General features: G+C 31.3%; 1 long non-coding RNA gene across 2 annotated transcripts; it reads right to left on the reverse strand.

Moving 5' to 3' along the window:
- Positions 1-304: 304 nt before the first annotated feature.
- LOC129974835 (uncharacterized) lies at positions 305-23,882 on the reverse strand. Of its 2 annotated transcripts, none has more exons than XR_008784972.1 (4): positions 23,713-23,882; positions 12,087-14,368; positions 6,458-6,657; positions 305-567 (listed from the first exon to the last, which is right to left on the reverse strand). It is a non-coding gene; the product is annotated as an uncharacterized LOC129974835 (long non-coding RNA). The 2 variants fall into 2 exon arrangements; XR_008784971.1 differs by having other exon boundaries at positions 305-655.
- Positions 23,883-27,241: the final 3,359 nt, after the last annotated feature.

Genomic DNA, 27,241 nt, shown 5'->3' on the forward strand with positions numbered 1-27,241 from the left:
CCGATAACATAGACGGATAATAGATGACCCTGCATGTTTTCACATGCAGATCTAGATAAGGCTATTCATAGCGCGATGAGAAAGAAACTTCTGAGACACCCTAATATTTAATTTGATAGCGAAGAAAATTTTATGTTTTCACGATTCAATTTTATGTTAGCAGCAATATTCCAAAATTTGAATTTTAGAGCTGTATTTAAATGCACAGATTTGTTTAAAATTAAGACGGGAGTCAAGACGCTCCGTCCCATTCTTATCGCTAGTCAAAACATCTGCAATTAACACAAGATACATTTGTTTAGAAACATCTTTCTTTTAATATCCAAAGAATTGTAAACCATGCAACTTTTTACAACATTTGTCTACATTTTCTTGAATGCCGATCGAAACTGTATCCCTCGCAGCATATCGCTCCCTTGGGAGGGGTGCAGTCACAACCAAACATGTTGCAAAATTTCTGTGTCACTCCGAATTGAGCTTGGACTTTAGTGTTATCGGGCCTTGCATTTTGACTGGAAAATGAACTGATTGCTTGAGTCGTTGAATTGATGGGTCTGCCACAAACTCCTGCAAGAAAATAGGGAACTAACTGAAACAGAATAAAGACGACAAAAGTGTTTCTAGAAGTATCCATTTTCCAATTCAGCGGGTACTTCTAAAAGAAAAAGAAAGGAATTTTGTTTATAATTGTTCTTATTTAATTTCTTATTTAACTTCCAATTATTATAATATATCAAATTTGTTTTCTGACTCACATAATGTACACAGACTAATTTTGAAATTGCTGTGTGTTTAAGGCAAGGGCCGATTTCGAAAGAGTGTGTAGCCGATTTCGAAAATTATGAAAATCGCCGCTGAAAAGAATTTCATTCAATTTTAAATAATTCAAGTGCTCATATACTGGGTATATAAAAAAACAGTATAAATCTTTATTTATTATTATTATTGATGATGTTGTATCTGCGTTACAACGGAAAGGGGTTGCAGTAGCTTTTCACAGGGGGGGGGGGGGAAGCTTTCATGCACCTCACAGATAGAACACAGAGTGAAGAACAACCATGCCCGAACTAGGACTCGAAACGGGGACGCCCACATCATGGGGAAGACGCGCTGTCCCTAGGCCAGGACGCAGGCATTATTTTTATTATTACTTTAATTTTGCTGTAAGACATATACTGCCAGTTTCAAAATCATTAAGTAAAAAAAATGTTTTGGCTTCTGTAGAAGCCGAAAGTAAAATCACAGAAAAAATAAATTCTTATACAGTACTATAGTAAAAAGATGTCAATAAGTAAAGTGGTTTTTTTTTTGTTGTCATTTTGATACAGATAAAGTTTTATGCTTCTTTTTACGGAATTTCCAGAGATATGTTAATTTCTAAATTTAAAGAAGATTATCAGAAATTTAGATGGCGATAGTTATTTTAGAAATACGAACTCATAAGTTGAACGAAATTTGCTTACCTTGCATATATATTACTGCACTTTGATTGGTAGATAGTTGAAACTTCGACTTTTTAAAAGAAAACAGCAGAAATTTAGGGAATATTTCAGAGATGAAAGCATGAATCTCAAAACGATCATTCTTGGAACTATAAAATCTATTCTTCCTAAACAAAGCTCATCGTCATTGGGATTTTCTACATATGTCTAGTATGGCATTTTCAGACACTCGGCTGTTGCTCCCTCTTTGTGCAGAAGTGCGCTGAATGGTGACCAGTGCCTTCAGTTAGTTTTGTATGGCACTGTGTCTCAGCTAATAGATGAATTGTCTTTGGTTATATCTTTATGTTTCCGGTGGAAATCAGATGGTCCTCCTCCTCAGCTAAAAGGTGAAGGTGGAATGTGGAATTCCCTGATGGATGGAGTGGCTTACCAAAGACTTGTTGAATTACCTCACTCAGTCACCTGACTTCACGACTCTCCTTTTATGTCATAAGTTGCCGTCTGCTTATAATACACCTTCTTTAAATATTGCAAATCTTTGTTAACAAGTCTAAGTTGACACAGTACTTACTCAAAAAAATTGAATTTTTTTTTATTGGATCATATGATAAATTGAACCTGCAAAATTTCAGAGCTGTAGCTTTATTTTTTATTAAGTTATTGAAGAATTTTTGATCATGAAGGAGAGCAAACAATGTTGCCAAGCCTACTTTTCATATTCAAACTCCTGTAAAAGAAGCTCAATTGGCAAAAATATAGACAATCCCAAAATGGCTCAAAAGTCACAACTGCATCGACCAAGCAGAATAGCAGAAATGTACATTTAATCAATTTTGACATGCGTATTAAATTTTTTAAATGTGTTATGATAAAGATTTGCGTAGTTTTGATATTTCGTTAGTTTTTTTTATATCTTCAATATACAAATATAATATTTTGTTTCAATAAATGTTTGCATTTTTTTTCTGATTTAGATGAATAAAAACATTAAATGCATTTTTCACCATGTTGTGTTTTTGTTTATATGCTACATTTCGAAAGCCTAAGGCTTTCTTAAACATCTAGGTTGTGGTGTGAAATTTTTTGTGAATGTTCAGAAATATATGTTTTATACAACTTGGTATGGAATTAGCTTTAAGGCGTTTAGTAATTTTTTAAAAATGTACAAATTTTTCACATTTTTTTGTTTTGTTTTTTACAATAAAAAATATTTTACAAAATTAAATACTGTTAGCAGGAAGAAATCCATACTAAGTTTTCTGTAGTATATTAATAGCTACCTGGAAAAAATGTGGAGAAAAATCTTCATATTTAAAAAAGCCTTAGGGTTTTAAAAAAAAGCTCAAAATGTTTTAAAATTTTTTAATTATTTCAAAAAAAATATTTAGGGGAGAGTTATAGAATACTATTTTACATAAAATAAAAGTAAAATATAATTTTAAGCCTTAAAATTAAAAAAAAATTGTGGTACCATGTCGCCTTAAGGAGCTGTCTTAATGTCACAAATGATCAACCGGATCATGTGTATGTAAGTATCATTAAATATTATTAAATATATCGCGCTTTTGATAGACCTCATTCTGTACGAGTGACTTTACTACTTAAATTAATGCCTTATTTAACATTTTTTAAAACATTAATATTAGTTATTAAATACGTTTTTATTTTCATATTGCTCTTTTATTAACTTATTACGACATACATATTGACCTTGAAATGTGCAATGAAAGCTCCGTTCAAACACAAGTCTAAAATTTGCTTCAGTTACCTAAGTCAATGAATTTGCCTTTAACTTTTCAACAAATTTTGCAGCTAGCAGCATGAGACTTTAGAGATGAATATACTGCATTTAATTCATTAATACTTTTTCATCCTAGAGGGGCCATATAAAAATTTAATTTTTATAACTTTTAATTAAATTTTATAGAAATCATAGCGTCAATAAATTTGTCTATTTTATTTAATGAAACCTTGCAGGAAACCTGCAGGAATGCATACACACATGCTTGTTAAACAAAATGCAAAGGGAAAAAGTCAAATTTTGAAATAAATAGTAAAATTAATTTATAGTACACATTGTATTATTTCACATTTTTAGTTCTCTAGCTGTTTTTTTATAAACAAAGCATGCATTTTTAGCTGAGAACATGGTTGATGTTGCTTGATGAAAATCAATCGTTCCAGTTCGTTTAAAAATGTTTGGTGGTTTATTGTTTTTTAATTTAACACCAATGTCATACTCATTAAATTAATTTCGACAGAAAAGTGCAAAGATTTTCATTTGTAACATTTTATTCAACTATTTATTCTTCCGCTTTATCTCGTTTGTTATTCCAGTTTCAAAATTCATAAATTTGAGAAATTGTTTGATTATTGATTTCATGGTGAATATTTTTGCTTAGACTGATTTAAGTACAAGGTAATTGTAATTAAAGTGATCCTAATCAGAATTTTATATAAACGAACCGTTTTAGTAGACATATTTTGTAGAAACTTAGTATATACGTTATTTGGACTTTGGAGAAAATAAATCTGTAATAAAAATTTGAATTGAAACTTTGGATTGAGAGTGTATGGCCTGTAAATTTTTCTGTGATGTATTTAATGAATATTTTAAATGAAAGGATATTTAGAGGAATCTGATATCTTCATTTTTTGTGAACGATCTCAATTTGGTTATCTGCTTAAAGACTATATTTTGGCCCCTGTCTGTAACGTTAAAATGACATTTGCAGCCTATTCCTAAACTTGAAAAACATACGTTAGTACAGGTCTTAGTATTGGAATACAAATAAGCACTTTATTTTTCCCTTAATATTTTGGAGTTCCAAGTTATTAGGAGATATAATTTATAGGAGTCATCTCAGAATTTTTTTCTTTATATAAGTTGAATGCGATTTCTTAGTGAGACTTCAGTCTAGTATTACGCATAAATTTTTGTTTCAGGAGATCATACAATTTATTTTCGTTGATTTTGATTTTTGTTTTGTTTATTTTTGCTTATTTTTGAAAACCAAACTGTTTAAGTTTTTGATGCATTTACCGATATTTTCCCTTTTTGAACTATATGTATTTGTTGTATTGTTGCAACAAATCTGATATTTATGCATGTATTGCAACAAATCAGATATTTTTGCATGCATTTTAGTGAATGCCTATCATAAATCATATATATCTATCATAAATCATATAAATCACATCAGATATCTGTAAACTACAGGCTCCGTCGAGGCTGTGTGTGACGTAATTGCCGCGTGGCTCTCATCCGGGTATGCTTCTAAAAAATCTATTCTCTCTCCTTCTCTTCGGAACTCTCAAGCGCATTGCCTTGGTGAAGCCCGTAGTAAATATCAAATGTTTAATTTCTTTAGTTAAATTGTAAATAAAATTATTTTTCTAAAACGTTGCAATAATTGGAGTCACAACAAAATACACGCAACCCTAATTACGACACATTGCAACAAATGCATTTCTGCGTGCATTGAATGCATTGCAACAATTCTGATATTTCTGTTTTTAGCCAGTACAGCAGTGTCATTGGTAGAAATGCAAAGTTTCGTGTTAGTTATTTGTGAAATATCATAAAAAAATTTGACTAGAAGGTGGAGGACAGTTGTACCTTTACTCGCTCAGAAAGTGTGACATTCATTCTGACAGTGAATATTCTGATAAGGAAGAAGATATTTTTATCAGTGGGGGGAGGTACTACTAAATCGAGTCACACTCTATAAAATATTTTTGAGTATCAAGAGAAACTTCCCCCTGTTTTTTTCCTCAAAACCTGAGGATATAAATTCAAATTCTCTAAGGAGTTGACGTTTTATAAAATCACACTGAAAAGCGAATAAATTGTCATTTTCGTGCAGATGACTATTTACTTTTTGTAAGATAAAATGTTTCACAATTGTATTAAAATTTGATGGAAGGTAAATGGTCTTATAACTGGAGGAGTTAGTAAGGTCTTTGTCAATATCAGAATTGGAATTTAATTGCAGTTTTCCATGCTAAGAGAAAATAATCAATATATAAATGATAATTAGGTACATTTATTGAGTTTACAGAAATAGGAATTTTTGGGAAAATAAAATATTTTACATTGAAGAAAATGTTTTTAAGATTTAGCAACATCTAAATTTAAAGAGAAAAATACCTTCAATATTCAGAAAGAGTAATGAAAGTTTAATTTTAAAAATGAGTGTGTTTTTATAACGTAAATGTCAAATAACAAAACGAAATGGATATTTCTAATTATCTTATTTATGAACTATTTCATTATAAATGGGCAGATATAATGAATATGTTTTTAAAATTCGAAAAATTTCCGAAGCATTATTGTCAAAAATATTAACATAAAATTTGAATAAATTGTAGGAATTTATAATGAATGAATTTCTATTCAAACTAATAATAACTAATAAACTAATGCTTGATTAACTAATATTTAATCAAGTATTTTCTAAATATATGAATATATCAAAATTATCCATTTCTTAACAGCAAAAAACAATTTGGAGAGTAAATCCATCTATTATTTTCTCGCTTCTCGAACAAGTTTATTTACAGGGGTGAAAATTTTGATAAAAAAACATTAGGGTGCGTAAAAAAAGAAGCCAAAAAAAAAAAAAAAACAGCAATGAAAATAATCATTATCTTTTGCTCAGTGCGATGGAAGACATTTTAGGGAAAAAATACGACCTAGTATGATTGGTAACATTTCGCGAACATTGTATCAGAGACACCACTGGATATAATAACCAGGCAGCAACAACAAACAGCGAGCTTAGTTTCATATCTTGTCATATATTTTGAAATAATGAGTTCCTTGATTTTTCAAAACCAGACATTTCAGATCTATTTAATGGTCCGAGATTCTCCAACTTGTTTAAAATGGAATCTTACTCGCGTCGTTATAAATGGTTTGGTGAAAAACTCAATTTGGGAAGATTAGTCAATTTCATTTAAATACAAATTATGCTTTTTTTTTTTACAATTAAAAATGACATACCACTTACCTTGCTTTCATTTGGTTATTATGTAGCGTTGAATCTCGTTATACAAAGCAGTGATCATCCCAATCTTCATCTGCGAATGGCGTTTTATTTACTTTTCGTTGTATAAAAGTGCGTAAATGTCAGGGAAAAGCATTGTTTGGGTAGCGCAGGAAACGGCACAGAGAACAATGGAAATCGTACATCAAAAGTTTGTCTCTACGCTGTAATTAAAAAAATATTTAATTCCAGAAAAATAAGCACTTGATCTTTGTTGCTTTGTTCTCTGCCTAAATACTTTCCATGTTTGCTTTTACCTGAAAAGTTGGCATAATTTCCTTAACTGACACACAACACCGCTTCATGCCCCTGCAACTATAACCTACTGGTTATTTAAACAGTGTAATGAGCATAAAGTGGTAGAAACATCTAAAGGCGCTCATGTTTTATCCATCCCTGTGACTATCACCCAAATTATTCCGAGTCTGACATTCATTGATTGAAATTTGTTAAGGGGATTTTAATATTGGATTTAAAAAATAGCCGAGAGCAGTGAGTTGGTTGAAATTCAAATGGGAAATGGCATGGGCTTACTAAACAAACTACCAAAGAGAAACTGAAAATTTGCGCTAATCTACATAAACAGACTTACAGTTTGTCTGTGATTACAAAATTCAGGAAAAATAATAATTATAAAATTATTAACAAAAAATGGTTACTAGAAATGAGAACAGAAATAACAATAAAAAGGAACAGGATAAAAAAATACAAATACAAAAACAAATAAATGCTATGTACAAACACGAAATTAACATATATATGTGTATATTACTACTCATGGGAATAGTGTTCTTTAAATCTAAACAGATCTTGATTTCCTTCGAGATGACGAATCAAGCTCTGAATTTTCATCCTGGATCCTTGGGAAGAAGCAACACTACGAAACCAAACTCGTTCTAGTTCAGATATTGGCTTGGTCATGTGGAAAGAAGAAGTCAGGATACATTCTGTTGCGTAGTGGATCAGTGTGGCATCAAGATTTCCGCAAGGACAGCATGCATTTGGAATCAGATTGAAACGGCGAAGATATGAGGCGAATGGCCCATGGAAAGTAACAGGTACATCTAACATTGTATTGAATTGATCCAAAATATTTAATTAAACGAAAATTTTAAAATGAAAATGGTGTTCTTTTTCTGAAATTTTGAATTCGCATGTCATAAACAAACAAATTCTGGTATTAACTTCTATCCAGATTAATTTACAAAAGCTACTTACCACAAATTCACCATCTGAGCTTATCATGGAATTCGCTATAGGGAATATTACATTTCCTTGGTTTGTTCATGAGTGTATTGTTACGGATATTCCGTCGGGTCTTTTCCATTTTGTTGGTCGATGAAATAAACAGTCCTTTAGTAACAAACGACGACGTTTATTGAACACGAAGACACAAATACAAAGATGGCAAATACACAGCCGAGACGAACACAGACAACACACAGCAACATACTATAACAGACAGTAGCTCACAAGTAGTAATTGACCACAGCATTCAATGAGGCCAGACAGAATTCAAGAGAAGGAGGGAATCTACGTATCTTCACTCTACGGTCTTTCTAAACGTCTGCAATTTTCCACTGTCTCCTCGCTCTGTATCCAACTGCCGGCGCACTACTACACAACTGGATACTCCTCACACGACACGACGTTGCTTCTGCAATAAACATCAGGACTTGTCACACAGCTCAATTCAGCAAACGCTTGAGTTCCACACAGCTTCACTTCGCCGAACTGATCCAACTATTCCACTGTTTCTTTCCACGACTCATTTCACGACTGCGACTGACTGCCGACCTTTTATAGTTCCCTGAAGGCCAGTAGAGAAGGTTCTGGACCAATAAGGAGTATCTCGGTTCCTATTGGCTGAATCGCTAAAATATTCAAAGTTTCCAGTATTATCTATTCTGTCGCCAAAGTCGCTAAATTCGGCGCCAAGTCCCCAAATGGTCGCCAAGTTTGTCGCCATGCTCTGAGATCACTGACGCGGCACCAGATCATCACCCAACAGAGCTGATCGTAAAACGGTCTTTCCAGTGATTGAACTAACCATGCTGGGAAGCAACATTACAGGTTTGTAATAGTATGTACCTTCTTTATAAAAATATAGATGTTTCGAAATTGTTTTCATTTCCCCAGCAATGCTCTTTTCAGCATTTTATTTCTGTCTGAGACGTAAAGTTTTTTTTTATTGTATTGTTATTTAGCAAACCGATCTGTTTTGCCATTTGGTGCATTTTTTTGTTACTTGAGATCGCAATGAACGATTAAGAATAAATAGAAATGAGATTTAAGAATAATTGTTTATAGGATTTTTTGACATTTTGCTATCAATAGGGATGACACAAAGATTGTAGCAACAATAATTCAAACTCTAAATAAATATAATGTTGATTTCATACACATGTATGGGTATGGAAGTCTACAACAGCGAGGAAAGGGGGGGGATTTATGTTATAATTAAACAATCGAAATAAATTCAGTAATGGTTTACAGATGGTGAGTAACCGCTGATCGTCATAAGAGCACTGCAGAAGTTCAACGCCAAAAATTTCGAATTCCGAGTAAGAAATAGTGTTAAATGAAACAGACCACTATTTGCCAAAGCGATGACATGACTACAACCGTGGTCATTATCCTTGTCATTTCTATAAACTATTACGCTACATAAGAAAAAGAATCACTGATTTTAAGGAATATATTCTGAAATATTAAGACTTTTGCTTCTGTAGAAGGATAGCACTTCGGGTACTATGTGTTATTTTCAAAGTCACGACAACTCCATTGAAAAATAAATTTTTAGATCAAGCCCATCAGAAAGACGGAGGAAACAACTGAAAGAGAGTCATGATTAAAAATAAAATTAAAACTTTAATTAAAAGATTTTGAAGGAACATAGGGTAAAGGCTCCTGTTATTGATATAGCACAAATTATTGATATTTAAATTTGTTAAAATAAGCGTTTGGAGTCGCTTAAAATTACAATAATTCGGCGCCATTTTAAAGCTTAATAAATCAACTACCAATAGCAATGCTGATTCAAGTCAATACCAAGTCTCCATTGGTCTGCTTCATTTAACACGCCAGGGAAATGCATATTTTTTGACACTTCATGCCACTCGCCAGCTCCTTACTTATTGTGTCTGTTTTATCTTATTCTATTATGTTTATTAACTTCAAATCTTTTCTCCAACGCTTTGGACTACTTCTTGATGATGTGAATATCATTTTCAAGAGACAATTTCGATCAAAACAAAGCTGTCAAGAGTGTCATTAATGGGACCTTCAGAATGATCAGTTTCCCTCATTATTGGCGCAAATTATCTATCATTGGGTATATCACAAGACTTTGGTTCATATTCTTACTACAGTTAATTGTACATTTATAACAGAATGATGCTCCATTTGTTGAGAGAGTTGTGAATAGCAGATTTGTGGAGGTATCAGAAATCAGGTTTGAGTACATCATTTATTCAGTTATTGATACACTTCATGCAGATCACATTCTGAGCGGCACCGGTTACTGATAACTGTAGAAACCACGGTAAACCACGGTATTCAGTCCATATCACCTGAAGTAACCAACCCTTCAAGAGATCACTTAGTTGGCCTAAGATCCGCCAAGAAGCATAATAGTGTAGTAAGAAGCTAATCGTAGTCTCCTCAAGTGAGTGTAAAAATTATTTGAAAAAAAAAAGAGATGGATTCAAATAAAGCATTTGAAGATAAAAAGAAGAAAAAAGGAAGGAGAACAGAGTAAGTACACTGGGAAATCAGAAAAAGGAATTATCTACAAATAGCATTTGAGAGGTATGAGAAAAAGGTAACGACAGATTCGTAGAAGAAATGTTTCAGAGAGAAGAATTCGAAGAAATTACGGTGAAGCTCCTGCGAAGAAGATGAAAGGTGGGAGCCACAAGGTCCATCTGTTAGGAATAGTAAAATGAAACAAAGACATAAGTAGGAGAACATTGAAAAAGCTCACGAACAGAAAAATGAGAAAGAAATCGAAATTTCAGCAGAAATGGACACAAATGGAGCAATGAGCACTAAGGGACACTTCATGATAGCCTGATATTTACAAAAAGAAAAATCAAGTCTTGTCAACTTTTGAGGATTTTAGAAAGAAGAGTGGATATTCTCTCAAAGCTTGCAATAGACTAAATACTATTTTTTAAATTAATGAGGATGAAATACTAATCGAAAAGCAGAACATAGTTGCTAAATTATCGAAGTTTATAGTATAAGAAAAGAATAAGAAAAATCAAAATCTTATTTCCTATTCTTTAAAAATTGTTTGAAATGTATCAACGTACACTTTGCAATTCAAAAATTGAGTCAATAATTTTATAAATATTTAAATATGGATAAAAACTATTATAAGTTTAAGTGTTCAGAAGTTATTGTGTGTTAATTTAGTACTAATAAAAATGATATAAATTAAAGGTATTTTGTTTAAAATAAACTTGGATGATTATTGAATGTGGTGACAATAACTGGTTCCTTTCCCTGTCGAAAACTGGTACACTCATGTCAATAATTGATTAGCTGCACTGGCGACAATTAGTTTCTGCATGTGAACAGTTGGTGAAAAAAAAATTGCCATCGATTTTCTGAGCAAAAAATGGAAAATTTAATATTTTAGCAAAAATTATGAACGTAATTAATAAAACAGAAAAGGATAAGTATGAAAAACTATGAAATATAAGGATAGGATAATAAATAAAGAATTATTGCAAAAATTATTGCCAATAATTGATGTTTTTACCCTTATTAAGGTCATTTAAACTATTAATGTCATACTATTTTTTAAAAAGCACTGCAAAACTTTCCTTCCGTATTAAAACCCTGATTAATATTAGATGAAGTATATTTTACATGTTTTTTTTTATCTGAAGAAAATGGTTGATATCCATTTTATTTCAGGATAAAAAGAAAGGTTGACGATACCCTTTAATTACGTTACCACGGTTTGATTAAATTTTTTTCAACGAAAGACCTTAACTTTTGACAATTTTTTCTACGAAAGAGCAACAAGAAACTTAGCTACGTTTTTAGTATCATGGTAAGACATAATAATGAAATTGTGTTGGAAAAAAGCTATGATGAGCGAACAGCCGTTTTAGCAATGCAGGATTCCAAGGGGCAGATTTATACAAATGATTCAATTTGAAATTAATATAAAAATTGAGGAAGTACATGACATAATAGGACAAGTTTCAATGTATTTACCATATTTATTAAGTGATGTTTATAAGATCTGATCAGGAGGATAAACGCCGGGCAGTTATACATTGAGAATTGTTTATGTACAGGGTGATTCACATTAAAGCATCCTTGTTTGGGACGCTCTGGCGTGAGAATCAACGTAATACTGACTAACTAAGACTGTTATTTAAAAGATATTAACAAAATAAAAAAAAAGAACCTACTTGTAGATCAGACAAGCGAATTCATTTTATTTTGAATTGCATGTATTTTTACTACCGATAAAAAGTAAAACAGTGCCATTAAAAAAACTTTAATAAAATATACACACAAAAAAAGAAAACAAACTTTTTTTCACTAACAAATAAAATTGAAATTAACCTACTTATTTTAACTTTGTAAGTTTGAATGACGTTTGAAATTACTCTTCACTTTGTTCATGCAAAGACATTTCATATTTCGTCACTTTGTTTTACCCACACACCTGACGAATCTTTGGTCGTTTTTACTGAACTGAGTAATTGTAACTGACCGTAGAGGAATTTGAAGGTCAAGAATATCTTCAATTCTAAGTAAGTTCCTAAGGCATAAAACGAATTGTGATCTCTCATATATCTGTTTTAAAACTCCTTCAGAAGTTCCAAGTTAGTAGGAACCGCCCTGTCACGCTCATCATAACTGCCGGTACCTCCTTCACCTTGTCGACGTCAGCAATAGGAACTCGCACAGCAGTTCTCAAAGATATAATGGGGAACGTTTTTCCGATTTTTTTTTCCATTTTGGAATTTGTATTTTCAGGGTTGATTTTAGATTTTCTGTTTTGAAACAAAGAACTTACAAAATATCCAACTTATCATCTTTACCAATATGGTCTCAGAAGCCAGGAGTGTTTTGATGACAGTGCAATAAGAATCTTTAATGAGATCTTAAAAATATTAGATCAAAACAATTAAGCATTTAAAAGGTTGAAAACTCTTCAAAGGACCAAAATCAACACTTCAACTTGCTGAAAACTTCTGGTTCTAATAATTCTATTTTATAATTGCTTCAAATTCCTTAATTTTTTCTGAATCGAGTAATAATTTCCAGCAAAAAGGGCAAATTTAATAATTAATTTTCACTCTTGGCAGCTTACTCAAATACGCTTCACCTACATTTTTTATGTATATTTCATGATAATTTTAAAGGCTATTTCTAAGAATATGTTTTGATCAATTTTCAATAGAATGAATAATCGTTTTTGCAACTACGTCATCCGTTATTTAATATAAAATATGACAACATTTTGGACAAAGTTAAGGTATCTGTCTACCTATAAAGACAAATTCTTAAAAAATCCCTCTAATGAGCTATTTCAGTTCATTTTCTGGATCAATGTGATTGCAAATAATGAAAAATATTGATCGGGAAATTCTGCGCCAATTGAGATTCTGTAAAATGTGTCAACTTAGGTAAAAAAAATAATAATAAAATTGCAACAAAAAACAAAACACTCTACAAAAAATTCTATAGCACATATTCCAATTATTTTTATACACAGCATACTTACAGTTATGGTGAAGGGAATTAACTTGAAACTAAGAAATATGCACGTTTTCAAAAAATAAAATAAAATAATAGATATTTGAGTATTTCTGTATTGAAAATTTCCCCAAATTCGTTGTTAAAAATTACATATGCAGCTCTAAAATAAAAACTACTCAATTCAAAGTTATATTTCTAGTTCATTGCCTTTGCCTCTCTAAAGGTAACATATATTCAAAATTTCAAGGTAATAAGTTTTTAAGATATCATATTTTAAGTATGTAACTTTTTACGAAATCCAAGTTTTCCAAAAAAAATCATTTAAAGTTTTTATTTGTCTTGCACTAAAAAGGAAATATAAACATAAATAATGTTCAAAAGCAGAAGTAATTACAAATACTTTCGGCACAAAAAATTCTCAAAACGTATTCTAATACACGTAGCTTGTTGATAGAATATATAATAAAATAAATTATAACTCAGAGAGGCATATATTTGAAAAAATGTTGGGAAACATTCAACTACTTTCGGTTTCGGTTTCAGCTACAGTGATTTATAAAACATCCCATATCTCGGTTTCTATTTATTGTAGAATTAAAATAGAAACAGATAGGATGGGTTTTAAAATAAAACGATAAGAAATTGTGAATTTTCATCAGAAACTGCCTTTTAAAATTAGACAATTATCTTAATGCAGACGACTGCAAAAAGTAACAAAACACAATCTTAAATTGTACGATATAATAAAACCGTGTAAGCATAGAAAGAACCCAAATGTTTAGTTTAATATCAGTTCCCAAGGTGTGTTTGTTGCATGTTTGTTTGTTGTTGGAAGCAAAAGTTTTCACCGTTTACACTATCTGCCTGCATTTGTTCGACGTCTTATCGTAGCGATAGCCATCGCAGCACCTGGCTCCTGGCTTCGGCGTACAATCACATCCAAACATGTTGCAAAACTTTTGAGGTACTCCGCACTGGATGTTTTCCGCACTGCACGGATGTTGAGTGGTCGGTGGAGGAGTCCCGTTTGATCGCTGGTCATCGTTCCGCTCTCTCCTCTGATTCTGAGACGAAGATTCAGGAAAGAGAAGAGCAAATATGCAAAACATTAGAATCCGCAAGGAGAGGTTCTGAGCCATGGCTCTAAAAAAAGGACATAAAAGATTAACATTCTTTCATCTGTATAAATGGATAACAAAACATATTTAATTATAATGACATTATTCAATCTATTATATGTTATCCTTTCATATCTACTGTTTATCAACCCTTTTCGTTTGGGCAGTTAGCATATAGCATGAAATTGATTTCTCATAAATCTCAGTAAAGTTTCCTCTTCTTTTGCAGTTATGATAGATTACTGTCGTGCACAGTTTTGGGAAGAATAGTCTTATTGAAATGTGATTCCTACCCATTTTGTTCAAATATCAGCAAATTTAATTTATTTGATTTTCGTTCTTAAACTACTTTAGAATGGATCTCATCCATTTAAACTGTGACAAGATGATGGGAAAAGAGCCTGAGGTGGAAGCTCATTGTGTATCTAACGGCAGACATTAGAACCTTGTCAGATTTTACATGTATCAAAATCATAAACACTTAGCATGTTCAAAGAAACCAGGGGTATTCGATTTTTTTTTTCCAAAAAAGCCATCAAAGCTGTTGTGTTGTTAGTGAATCAGTACCATAACTCAAAATTTCTGAACAGTAACAATGTTGGACGATGCAAATGAAGAAAGCATTGTTTAAAAAGTTCCACTGATGCATTTCTAATATTTTGAAAACCTTTTATGTCTTCGGGGTCTGAGAGTTTCTGGTTCGAGACCCTATTCAAACGGAAAGCAGCCGTCTAAAAAGTGGGGCAAGTGCGTGCTAAATTTTTCTGTATCAAAACGTTTTGATCTATAAGGCGATTATAATGAAAGCTGTTCTTCAAAAAGGGTGTAAAAAAGAACCACTGATCAGAATAAACTGATATTTCACTTGAGTGACGTGGAGAAATGGGAATTTGAGAAAGGAAAAAACTCATACTTTGACCAATGGATGTCGTTGTATTCGTTATAAGATACTAAAACGATTTTATAAAAAGATATGTTAATCTTAAGACGCTAATTAAAAGACGGGACGTGTGCACTGCACATTACACTTGGGATGATGAGGTTAGGAGCATGGAAATCCTGTTATTCTGCGTCAGAGAAGGTAATCATATGATTCTATCATGAATAATAATAAAATTTTAAATAAAAATTAGGGAATTAAAATCACATTGCCTTGCGCATGCACGTAATCCGTTACTCTGCATATAGTATGATTATAACTTACAATTAATAATCAAGCGAGTATTAGTTATACCAGCTTTAAAGTGTTATTTTAACTAGCAATGGATTAATATTCAGAAAATATTAATGAAAATTGTATAAAATTCAATAAATATTGTAGTAATAAATTATTTCTTGTGTATCAAAATATTTCTAATATTTTTCTTCTCTGAGTGTTCGGCACGACCTTCCATCGCAACATAAATAATAATGTGACGCTTATTCAGCAATTTTAAGAAATACCAACGTTTCTCAAACTAACTTTTGTTCGATTCTTCTACTCGGCACAATTTCAGAATCAGATCCAATGTGTCAACATTCAAACGTGACAGAGAAACCGGAAAGGCGGTTGGCATGCAACGAGATAACGAAGAATTCGTAGAATAAAAAAATAAAAAAAAAAGAAGAAGAAAGAAAGAAGACGGCTTTTCTTTGAATTCTGAATAAGAGATAAGTGGAAGAATTTTCTCGTACGCCACCTTCTAGGCAGCCACAAAACATAGTTTTAAAGTAAAATGCCTTTTCATATTTACAGAGCGTACAGCAAAGTGTGTTGGCATTTTAAGTTGTACCAGCCAAAATTTTGACAAAGAATAGCTTATATGGAAATACATTTGTCATATCCGTCGTAGTTGAAATTTTGATTTATAAACCTGATATATCGAGTACATAAATATAATATATTTATACATTTTTTGAGGAGTTCAATATGTTCAGGGATGTTTTCAAAATTAAATGTTTATACCTTTTAAACGTTTAATATAATACTTTTAAGATCGAGTGAATTCGATTTTTTAATTCTCTATATTTGTTTTTATTTGGGTTTTTTCAGCGTCTCATCCTTTAAATTCGTTATGTGTTTTTTAATAAGATTGACTGCACCGGCGTCCTGGCATAGAGTTAACGCGTCTTCCTCGTGATCTGGGCGCACCGGGTTAGAGTCCCAGTTCGGGCATGGTTGTTCTTCTTCTGTGTTCTATCTGTGAGGTGTGTGAATCTGCCCCCTCCCCCCCCTATAAATAGTGGTTGTGCTAGCGAATGTGACGCATTCAGTAACTAAGGCGTCATCTTGGCCCTAGTTGAAGCTATTGAAAAAACAAGAGATGCTCACTCGGCTTAAATTGACTGTTAGCGGGCATGTAAAATGCCATTAGTTGCAACAAGCTTGAGTACTCTTACAACATTGAAATTTACAGAACATTTTAATGTTTTTGATGATTACTTACAGATTATTCTTAGTTTGTTGTGCATTTAGTATCATGCATTTGGTAGCTGAAGTTTTTTTCTATAGTACAGAGTACTGAAGTATTTTCTTTAAATTAAGTACAGAGTAATTCAAATTAAAATATCCATGTATGGGACGCCTTGGCGAAAGGACCAACGGACGTAAAGCCTTCATATTTGAAGGATGTACGATTCAGGTGCGATGTGAAATTGATTGGTGCAGTAAAATAAATTACTTTAAAAAAAGGTATGAGGTAAAATCTGGCACTGCGATAGATTTAAGGTAATGAATATGAAATATAACACCAACAATAAAGGATAAAAAAATGTAATACATTTTACTACACAACACAAAATTCCGTTGCTACCGAAATTTCAGGGATAGTAACAAACGAAAGACAGAAAAAACAGCATACGAACGTTTCACAGATGGTTTTCAATAAGCCCACCCTGCTTCAGGATTAACATGTTACACCGCGTTATAACATGATTCACAGTGGCATCTAACAGATCGGGTTCGATGTTGCATACGTGCAAGAGGATCTGATTCTTCGAATCCCCTTGATTTCCTATGTTTCTTCAATAAACTACATTTGAGGTAACCTCAAAGACAAAAATCTCAAGGGGTTAGGTCAGATGAAACTGAAGGCCACCTAATAGAAAATGATAGGATAGAATGATAACCTTATAGACTGATAATGCGATCTTCAATGAAATGACATCGTAGCAATTGTTAACCATACGTGCTATGTGAGAGGAGCACTAACTTATTGAAGTATTATTGTAGTGTATTTAACTCCACGCTGCTGGAGTTCTGGAATGACAAAAGTATATAACATATCCCAATAACGTGCTGCGGTTACGGAACAGGTTGTTGAGCCCTGAGGAGTGATTTCCCCAAAGAAAAATTATCCAGTCAAAAAAGTCACAGTGAAGCTAATCCAAATAGTAACATGCAGTGAAATGCAAGAGCATTTGTTGAACCTGGTGAGGATTCGCAACGGACCGATGCCACGCTTTTGAGTGTTATGGTTCCGCACATGTGAAAGTCAGTCTCATCGGTCCATAGGATTTCCACGGCCAATTCTGTTCCACCTCCATTCGCGTCAATAAAGTTAAAGTGAACGCTTTACGCACATCGTTATCAGCTGGTTTTAACTCTTGCAAGCGATGGATCTTATACGGATATGCTTCGAATGCTATCCGCATGCACCTCCAAACTGTAGTGTATGGCAACTCCAGTTGCCTTGATACGGCGCAAGGACTAAATGTCCCTACTGTGTTCGAATTGGCTTGCTCAACGACAGTGGTTGCGACGTCTTCTGTCACCCACTGTATCCATGTTTTCGTTCGCGGCCTGTTTTAATAGCAAAGCTGCCCGTTTCCTCGAAACGCAGCTTTGTTATTGGACTCTTACGCAGAGATTTCCGCCCTCCGTATAAGCGAAGCGCTTTGGCAGCTTTATTGCTGTTCAAGTAAAATAACTTTAGTAGCATGTTGCTAGAGTACCATCGTCGTGACCTAAGAATGTTCGGAACCTGTACGCTCAACTTTTTATATGTTATGAATGCTATTGGGCAAATTTAGTTTTCCAGTGCAGCTTGCAATGTCGAATTTTAGAATCTTCATCTAATTAGAGCAATTTGTGCGTTAGTAATGCAATAATGGAGTTTATTATAGATACCCCGTATTCTATCCTTTAATGTTCGTGTCTTGTTTCGTATTCATTATCTAAAACGAATTGCAGAGTCCCATTTGACATTGCGGCCATTTTTTTATTTTTTATTACACCAATCGGTTTTCCATTGCCTGAACTGTATATCCTCCAAATATGAAGCATTACGTCGACTGATTCTCTCACCAGGGCGTCCCAAACAGGGATACTTTCATTTGAATCACCTTGTGTTTATTTTTCTACATTATGTATTAAATTTTGCGCCTTATATACAATTTACTTTTACCTGCTTGAATGAGAAACACATATACGACTCTCCCTGTCGGTGAACGAGAGCTTGGATTTACCATCCCACCCCTGATTCAGAGAGATGGGAAAAGCTTTCTTGGAAAGAAAAAAAAAATGCTTTTTTCTGTTGATGAAATGCAAAGACAGTACATGATTGCTTCAAGAAAATTTTTCATTTAACAATCCTGAGTTACGAAAAACTTGAAATGCGAATTCTCGAATGAAAGGTTTTTAAGTTTGCATCGTAACAAAGTACGGAGGCATTTATATGCGAATCTTTTGATGATTATAATGCATATAAGAATTTGATACTTAGTTGCATATTTTTTTATTTTCAAGAATCGTTTTATAATTTTAATTTAATGAAGGTAAATAAAAAAAGTTATTTAAAATTTAAATATTGCACGAAACATATTTTCAACTAATATTTCTCTACGACAATTTGATTCATACATAAGCCTGCCTATTTTAACAAGCAGTTTATAAACTGAGTCTACAATGCAGTATCGCAGAGTATGATCGGAAAATCCCATGATAACAAATGCCATAATTAGGGCATTTGTAATTAAGTGATTTGTAATTAAATGATGGCCGAACTTCATTATCGCGATGTCATCCGATATATATTGATATTTTTCGATATATCGGGATTTCATTATTTATTTATTCCTATTATGAATTATATATGGCATCTCTTAACAAACTTAATAATCAGAAAGCCACTACATAAAAGGAATGCTTATATAATAAAAATATTTTAATCGAATTCAAAATCTGAAGTCTAATGTCTGGAAAAATTAATTTTGTATATGAATTATATAAAACTACATTCTTGTTTTAAAAGATTTGTTAGTATATTTAATTTTAATATGCATTGTAATTTTAGAAATAGGTAGATTAGATAATTAAACTTAAAGAGTCTTTCATAAAATTTACTATTTCAAAATTGAAAAGAAGACGAAAAATTGATTAAAACATTAATAAAAAATACTTTGAAAAGTAAATGCATTTATGGAAGACTGATGCAATACATTAAAAATTTTAGAAAAAGATCTTCCAATTTTCTTTCATTTGTGACACAACATGATGAAATAAAAAAAAAAAAATGCCATGATTTATCATCATTTATGTAAACTCAAGGAAAAAATATTCATCACTCAAATAAACCGCTATGTTTCAGATTATTAAAATTCTAGCTAATTATCTATCTATTATTTCTAACCATTCTACCAACATTTTGTCGCATTATGAAATTCAAAATAAAATTTTAAAAAATTAAAAATAAAATGAAATGAAAAAATGAAAAATAAAACTGATCTTATTTAAGTAAAATATAAAAAGTTAAATAAAAAAAAGTTAAAGATTGAAAAGTTACCATTAAAATAATATTTATCTTAAAAACAGGAAAATAATATCAATTCCCAAAAAATTTCTTATCTCTGTTAAATGCAGTATTTTTAAAATAAATTCGAAATATTGTATATCTGAAAATAAAAAAAGCTCATGAATAAAAAGGATAAAAAAAAGGAAACATTTTTAAATTGTGTAAAAATTAAAAAAAAAAAAAAAAACGAAACATATATTTTAAACATATGAACTGAAATAAATCAGAAATAAACATTCATCCATTAAAAATAATTTTTACCTTAAATGCAAAATAAGTCATTTTAAGAAAAAAAATGTATTATTAAATTAGAAAATGGCATTTTTTAATTATATTAAACATGAAAAAATATATTTTTATAAATCTAAAACTGCTTACTACAGAAAAGCATGCGGATTAAAAAGAAAAAAAAAGTCAATATATTGCCACTTTTATATAAAACAATGCCTTTACATACAGTCCTAAAAAATTGCCAAGTCTAATTCTCAATAGTCATGCAAATTCGTTTGTTATCAAAAACTCGAAGTCATCAAATATTCGTTAGTTATCGGAAGTTCGATAAGTATCAGTAGTTTGATCAAGTTACTAAGTACGGAGCAATCGATCAAGTTCGATAAGCATCAATATTTAATAGCTATGAAATGAAGGTAAACCATTCTACCATTAAAAAAATCTTAAAATACAAAATAAAATATTCTTAGTAAAAGATATATTATGAAATTAAAAAAGAGCATTTTTAAAGATATAAAACTACAAAAATGGTATATTTTTGAAAATATGAAAGCTGATATTGCAGAAAGGCATGCGGATAAAAAGTTTCAAAAAACTTCAACATACTTTCTATTGATATACAAAACAGTGCTCTGAAATCCATTCATAAAATATTGCCATGTATGATTCTCGATAGGCATAAAAATTCGACCGTTTTCGAAATGATCGAAAACGCGAAATATGGCGGAAATTCAATAAATAACGAAAATTCGATATGTACCGGAAACTCGATATGTGTATCGATATAAGTATCAAAAATTTCGATGCAATTCAGAAATTCGATAAGCATCTGAATTTCAATAAATGTTCAAAACAGATAGAGCACTCAAACTAGGTTTCAAATGAATTGGAATTTCTAAGAGCCACTATTGGTTACAACTTTAGGAGGGGTTGATTTCTCTTTCATTGTCCTTTGTTGTGCCCCTTAAGGCGGAGGGGAAGTGATTTCCTGTTACATAAAAGGTATTTACATAAAGTTTCCTTTTACATAAATTGGTACCATTTATGCAACAACAACAAAAAAAAAAAAAAAAAAAAACATATTAATACAAGTGCATAACACAAGTTATACGTATAGAAAGGATTTTATGGCTGACGATTTAGCTGTCGCATTGCAATTCTGCTTTGCGTTAAAAACGTTGATTCCAAATTTGAAAGTTATCTGTTATACTATTTTTGAGCAAAGGTTTTATTTTTCGCTCTTTAAATCTTGGCCATATTTATTTGTTAACATTTACTATTATATCTTATAGTAAGGTATAATAATCATATTTCATACTAAAAGAAGTTGAGTGTGAATTTATTTAATAAAAATATTTATATATTGGGTTGCGACCTCTCTGCTCTTGATTGCCTAGAGAACAATACAAAGATAAAAAAAAAATGTGAATTTTGGTAATAAAAATGTTAAAAAAAATTATTACAGTAAATTAAGATTTTCCGGAGTTTTAGAAAAGCATTAGATTAAAAAAAATTTAAAACAAACAGGACTTTCGTTTAAATCGAACTTTATGACAAATTTAGTTTTGTGTCTTATAATGTATATATGCAAATAAGTTTTTGAAATGCATTAAGAACTGTAGGCTTATGAAAACTCATTTAGAAAGAATTTAAAAATTGCTTAAATTTAATGCTTCGAAAATCATAGCAACGTTCGAATTAAGCGTATCTATTTAGAATTTAAACTTCAATTAATATATTTTTAATGAAATTAATAATTAATATTTTACTTAATAACTTAACTGGATAAATGCTATAAGATGTATTTAAAATTAAATGATGTTTAGTATGTATTCCAGAACAAATACATTTGTAGTTTAGTTGTTTGTGTGATTTTTATATCCAATTTGTAAAGGAATTAAAAATTACACCAAAATTACTTTTCGATTATTTCTGGAAGATATTTCGGATGTTTAAAATAAAAAAGGTATAAAAAATTTGCCTGGATTTTAAATGTATATGAAAATAAATAACAATAATTAAATAGTAATATTTAAATAGAAATCTGTTGTTTGTGTCTTTCATTTTAGGGGAAAGAAAACAATTTATTCCAAAATGACATGCTTAAAGCAGTTATTTATTTTTTTTTATTTTAGAATCTAACACAATGCATGGGAGCATATAAAAAATTATGTTACAAAGGTGAAAAACTGTGAATAACAATAAAAATAAACACCAACGGAAACCAAAACGAAATAGTCAGCTAAAATTAATCATGAGTATCGATTTACTCCATCGTGATGCGTCGTGAATCATGATACCGATAAATCAATATTTTTCAGGCTGATATCAAAAAAATTATTTTTCATAAATATTGCCTCTTTTTTCGATAAATCGAAAATCGACACAGGCCTAGCCATAATCTTGTCATCTGATAAATTTGATAATCCAGTTTCTTATAACGGATCAATAATTCCATTCCAAATATAGATATATTTTAATTTTTTAAACATTAATATTCTATGCAATACATATACACGCAGTCTGCAATAATATATTGCATGACTGACAAAACTATTTTATTTATAAACAAAAATTAAACTTACTTTAGAAGTTTTTAAATTTTCAATTATGTTTCAGTTTTTAAATTTCAAATTATAACATTTTTGATGTCTTATGATATGTTATGTGATTACTGGAATTGACTCTATTCGATTGCGAGTAACGCACAGAGAAGAAACATTTCAACAAGGTAAGTGAAGCTGAGCCAACCAATTAATGTAATATTTAATAAAAACTAAGTTGGTTGTACACTACAGTTCAGAATAAATCTAAATTTACTGCAAGCATATTTCCATCTGTTTCTAGGAAAGACATTTGCTTTAGAATTTTAATTAATTTAAAATTAATTAAAAATTTTCCATTTTTTACATTTTTTTTTACTAAATTGGAACATATATTAGCTTGAAAATGATTTTTACACAATCTTAAATTTCTTAAAATCGCCATTATTTTAATATCATTTAAGTTTGTTTGCAATTTTTAAAAAAATATTTTATTTTAATTTCAAGAATTATTTCTAAAACAATGCATTTCTTCGAAGCCAATTTTTTGTTTAAACAAATCATTCCATCAAGTTACGACAGACAAATTTGCTTTGCTTGACATGAATTCCTCCGCATTCGTTTTTCGTCATACGAAAGAGAGCATATGAACATTAATTGGGAGTGATCTGATCATCAAAGGTTGTAATTGTAATCTAAAAGTCAAATCAATTAATATCCTATCTAAATAATAGAAGCATTAGTTGCAATTTTATAAAGCGTAAAAGACATGTAATTACTGTTACTCAAAAATATATTGATAAAACTTCAAAGATTGCACTTACCATCTTATATTTGAGTTTTTTTTTTTTTTACGGAATCGTGATTTTTGTCAAAATAGAAACAATTCTGATTGCTGAATTTCCAATTTCTGCTTAAATAGAGAAGTCTTGAATTGAAAAAGGTTTAAAGTATTATTTTGTAAGTAACCTAAAAGCACCACGACTTTTGTAATCTGCAGTTACGAGAAAATTCTAAGAATAAAAGCGTCTTTTTTTTTTTTTTTTTTCTTTTTTCTTTTTCAAATCGTAGATCTTGTACAAGCGGTGATAAAAAACAACTTTGGAATGTGTCACAAGAAGCAGAAAAACTTGTTTAACTTTCATAAAGGCAAGAAAAATCCTCGAAATCAATATTTAAGGGGTCATTTAGTAAGTGAATGAGTGATAATCTTTAAGTCGGTTCCTACCTACGATATGACGAGGCGCAAGTTAACACCGAACCTACCTACACTTAATACATGCCTATTTCTACCATAGCCGGTCAAATGACCGGACGTAATGTTTTCTGATTGAATGTATGAAATATGAATGTTAGAAAGGAAATAAACAAATTCACTTCATTATAATGAAACAAAACTGTATATAGTGTCAATTTCTATGTATTACAAACTCAAATAATAAGAATTTCTAATTCATTGCTTATCGTATTTTTTACATATGCAGGGTGTTTCCATTATACATTTCCCGCAAACATATTTTTCACATTTAGAATTGATGGTTTTATTTTCGTTACAGTATCCTATACGGCATGTCTTATGTTGATAAGAATCTGTAAGACATCGATTGTTTTGTATTTGTTCTTTCTTGTGGTTGTTCACGGGCTTCTCGAAAATCGGCGACAAGTTCTACTGCTAAGTGGAGTAAAAAATCTAGTCTCGAGATATTTTCGTCTGTCGTTTGCTTGTACAAAATCCAGTCTACGTTGTCTTGCGGCGTAACGCTCAAAAGAGGAACTTTGGAGTTCGAAGTTAAAGTATCGCTCCTCATAACCCTATAGAGTTGGGAGATGTGGCATATCAGAAACGATTCTGATGATGTTGTCACGTCTACTCGGGAAGAAAGATCTAAGTATTTTCAAACATGTTTTGGTAGTGAAATGTTTTTTTAGATTTACAGTTGGTACATAGAATTTATTTAGGGCTAATTTCGAAACAGCACAAAAACTATTTTGTGACGGACTTCAAAATTTCGAGTCGCAGTAAATGGATGAGAACGATTCGTAAACTGGCCGTGCCATTCATGAGGCTCGCTCTCACAGCATTGCCATTTACCCTCTCTTCCATTGTACTTCTTGTACTTTTAAAGCTTTTAACGGGTTTTATTTAATAAAACTTGTATTTTTATTTATCGATTACATAAATTTATTAAGCAAGCATAATTATTGTTTTTAAATCAGAAATAATCTGATCCTCACTAAAACGTTCGTCGATGTCGATTGGACACCAGAGCCTGTTCAGTTTGTCCTTTTTTCCGCATTTTAGCAGGGTATTTGAAAATTTTTCTTGACTTTTCATCATTTTCCATGATAATTACACAGAAAATGTTTTGTGGTTCCTTGTTTGACCTTGAATATGATGTGATTGGGTTCACAGTAGAAATGAATCAATTATACTAAAAAAGTTGTGTCTTAAGTGTTTCCTTAGATAGCATTTGCCTATCAACTCATTAAAAAAAATTTTCATTCGATTTTCGAACCTTGTGCAGAGCAGGCACCCTGAAACGATGGCTCATAGAAAAGGTCTAAGCTCTGGTGAAACTGCTAATTTGTTGCGAGAGCTTTCTGAGAATGAATCGGATGGTGGTGAGCTATCTTGTTTTAATTTAGATTCCGCAAATGAGGTATGTACACAACAGTATGTATAAAAACGATAAATAATAATTTAAAAACTTGCATTCTCACAAAAATTACGATTTCTCTTGTTACACTAATATTTATGAATATTATTACTTTGTTTCATTTTGAAAGATTAAGTAATATGTTTTGTTACAGTTTTTTAAGATATAAGGGGTTATAATATATGATATTTACATGAAATAATATTAAAAAGTCTTAAAACTAAACCTTACTGAACAGTAGTCCTGAAATTATTTAGTTATTACAATTATTTTATATATTTTATATTGCGGTATCGAAACGACACCAGCGAACGTTTAAGGAAAATCGAAATCCCGGGCATTCTGGTATTAAATGTTCTGTTGTAGGCAGTCGAGATAAATTTATCTGAATTGTTCTAACTACATTTGGAGATAGGTTGAGTTAATATAATTGTATAATGATGCTAAAAGTGATTTAATGTATGAAGAGGCCACTATTAATATCAAAGAAATTTGATACAAAATTTCAGAGTCAATTCTTCATCTCATGAGAATAATCACCTTAATTAAAAAGGGGGGGATCGAAACAGTTTTAATCTTAGCTATACGGGGATGATTCTTGTAGTTTCCAAAATATATTGCAAGCCTCTAGAGAAAAATAAAATACTTCTTGACATTGTAATGTGCCAGTGTAATGACTTAAAATTGCGTCGGTACCAGAAATCACAGAAAATACCACATCAAAAAGCGCAACTTATATTCTGCCAGAAATCTGAAAAAGCAATTACCGTTAATACCGTTGATTAATAAATCACTGAAAAACTACAAAAAACTGCTATGGGGATCAATTTTTAGAAAGCGCATTTTCGTCCAGGGAAATGCTGGAACCTTCAGAAGTTTTTACATTTTTAACAACTTTAAAACTGAAGTTAAAGATGATAATGAAAAAATTTGTAACATCCTGTTGCTTACAAAAATTCTCCAATATATTCCACTTCTTAAACAAGGTTAAATCTTATGGCAATTGCTAGAACATGAGAACAGATGCGAATCATGCAGCCACCATAATTGCTTCAAGTTCCCAGCCGAACAGAAGCTTTCAAATAATCGTTGGCAGAAAAAATTTCTTAAAATAGAGTTCTAAATCCAGACGTAACAATCCTTAAATGAGAGTGGGAGAATCCTCCGAATATTTATTACGACGATTGGAAAGATCAAACTTTATTGATGGAAAAGATAGTACATGGTGATCGAGAGGTCAGTTCTTCAAAAATTTGGTAATGTGCAGGGTGGTTATATTCAAACTTCTCCTATAAACAGCATCCTACAATGCAAATGGGTGAACGGATGGAAACGAAATTTGGTATATAGACTATACACGAGAAGCACTCGAAGAATTTTGGCGGAAAAAATTTAGTTTCAAAATGTTCACTAAAAGGCGCCTTTTCCGGAAAAACATTAAATGTAGCACAATAAACTACCAAAACGGAATACAGAAACAATGTTAACATTTATTCATTGGTTTCTGATCAACTTGTTATCGAACCACATTAAGTAAAGACAAGGAAAAAATAACAGTGCGCTGTTTGAAAAAAAGGAAAAAAAATAAATAAAAGAAACAGTTCAGCTTGCAGAAACAAGAACATATTAGGACGAAATTGCGCAAGAGGAGCAGTTGTTAATCGTGTCCAGGACGATTTAGGAAAAGGTGCTCCAA

The sequence above is a fragment of the Argiope bruennichi genome, chromosome 7, assembly GCF_947563725.1.
Source record: "Argiope bruennichi chromosome 7, qqArgBrue1.1, whole genome shotgun sequence".
NCBI classification, from domain to species: Eukaryota; Metazoa; Arthropoda; class Arachnida; order Araneae; family Araneidae; genus Argiope; species Argiope bruennichi.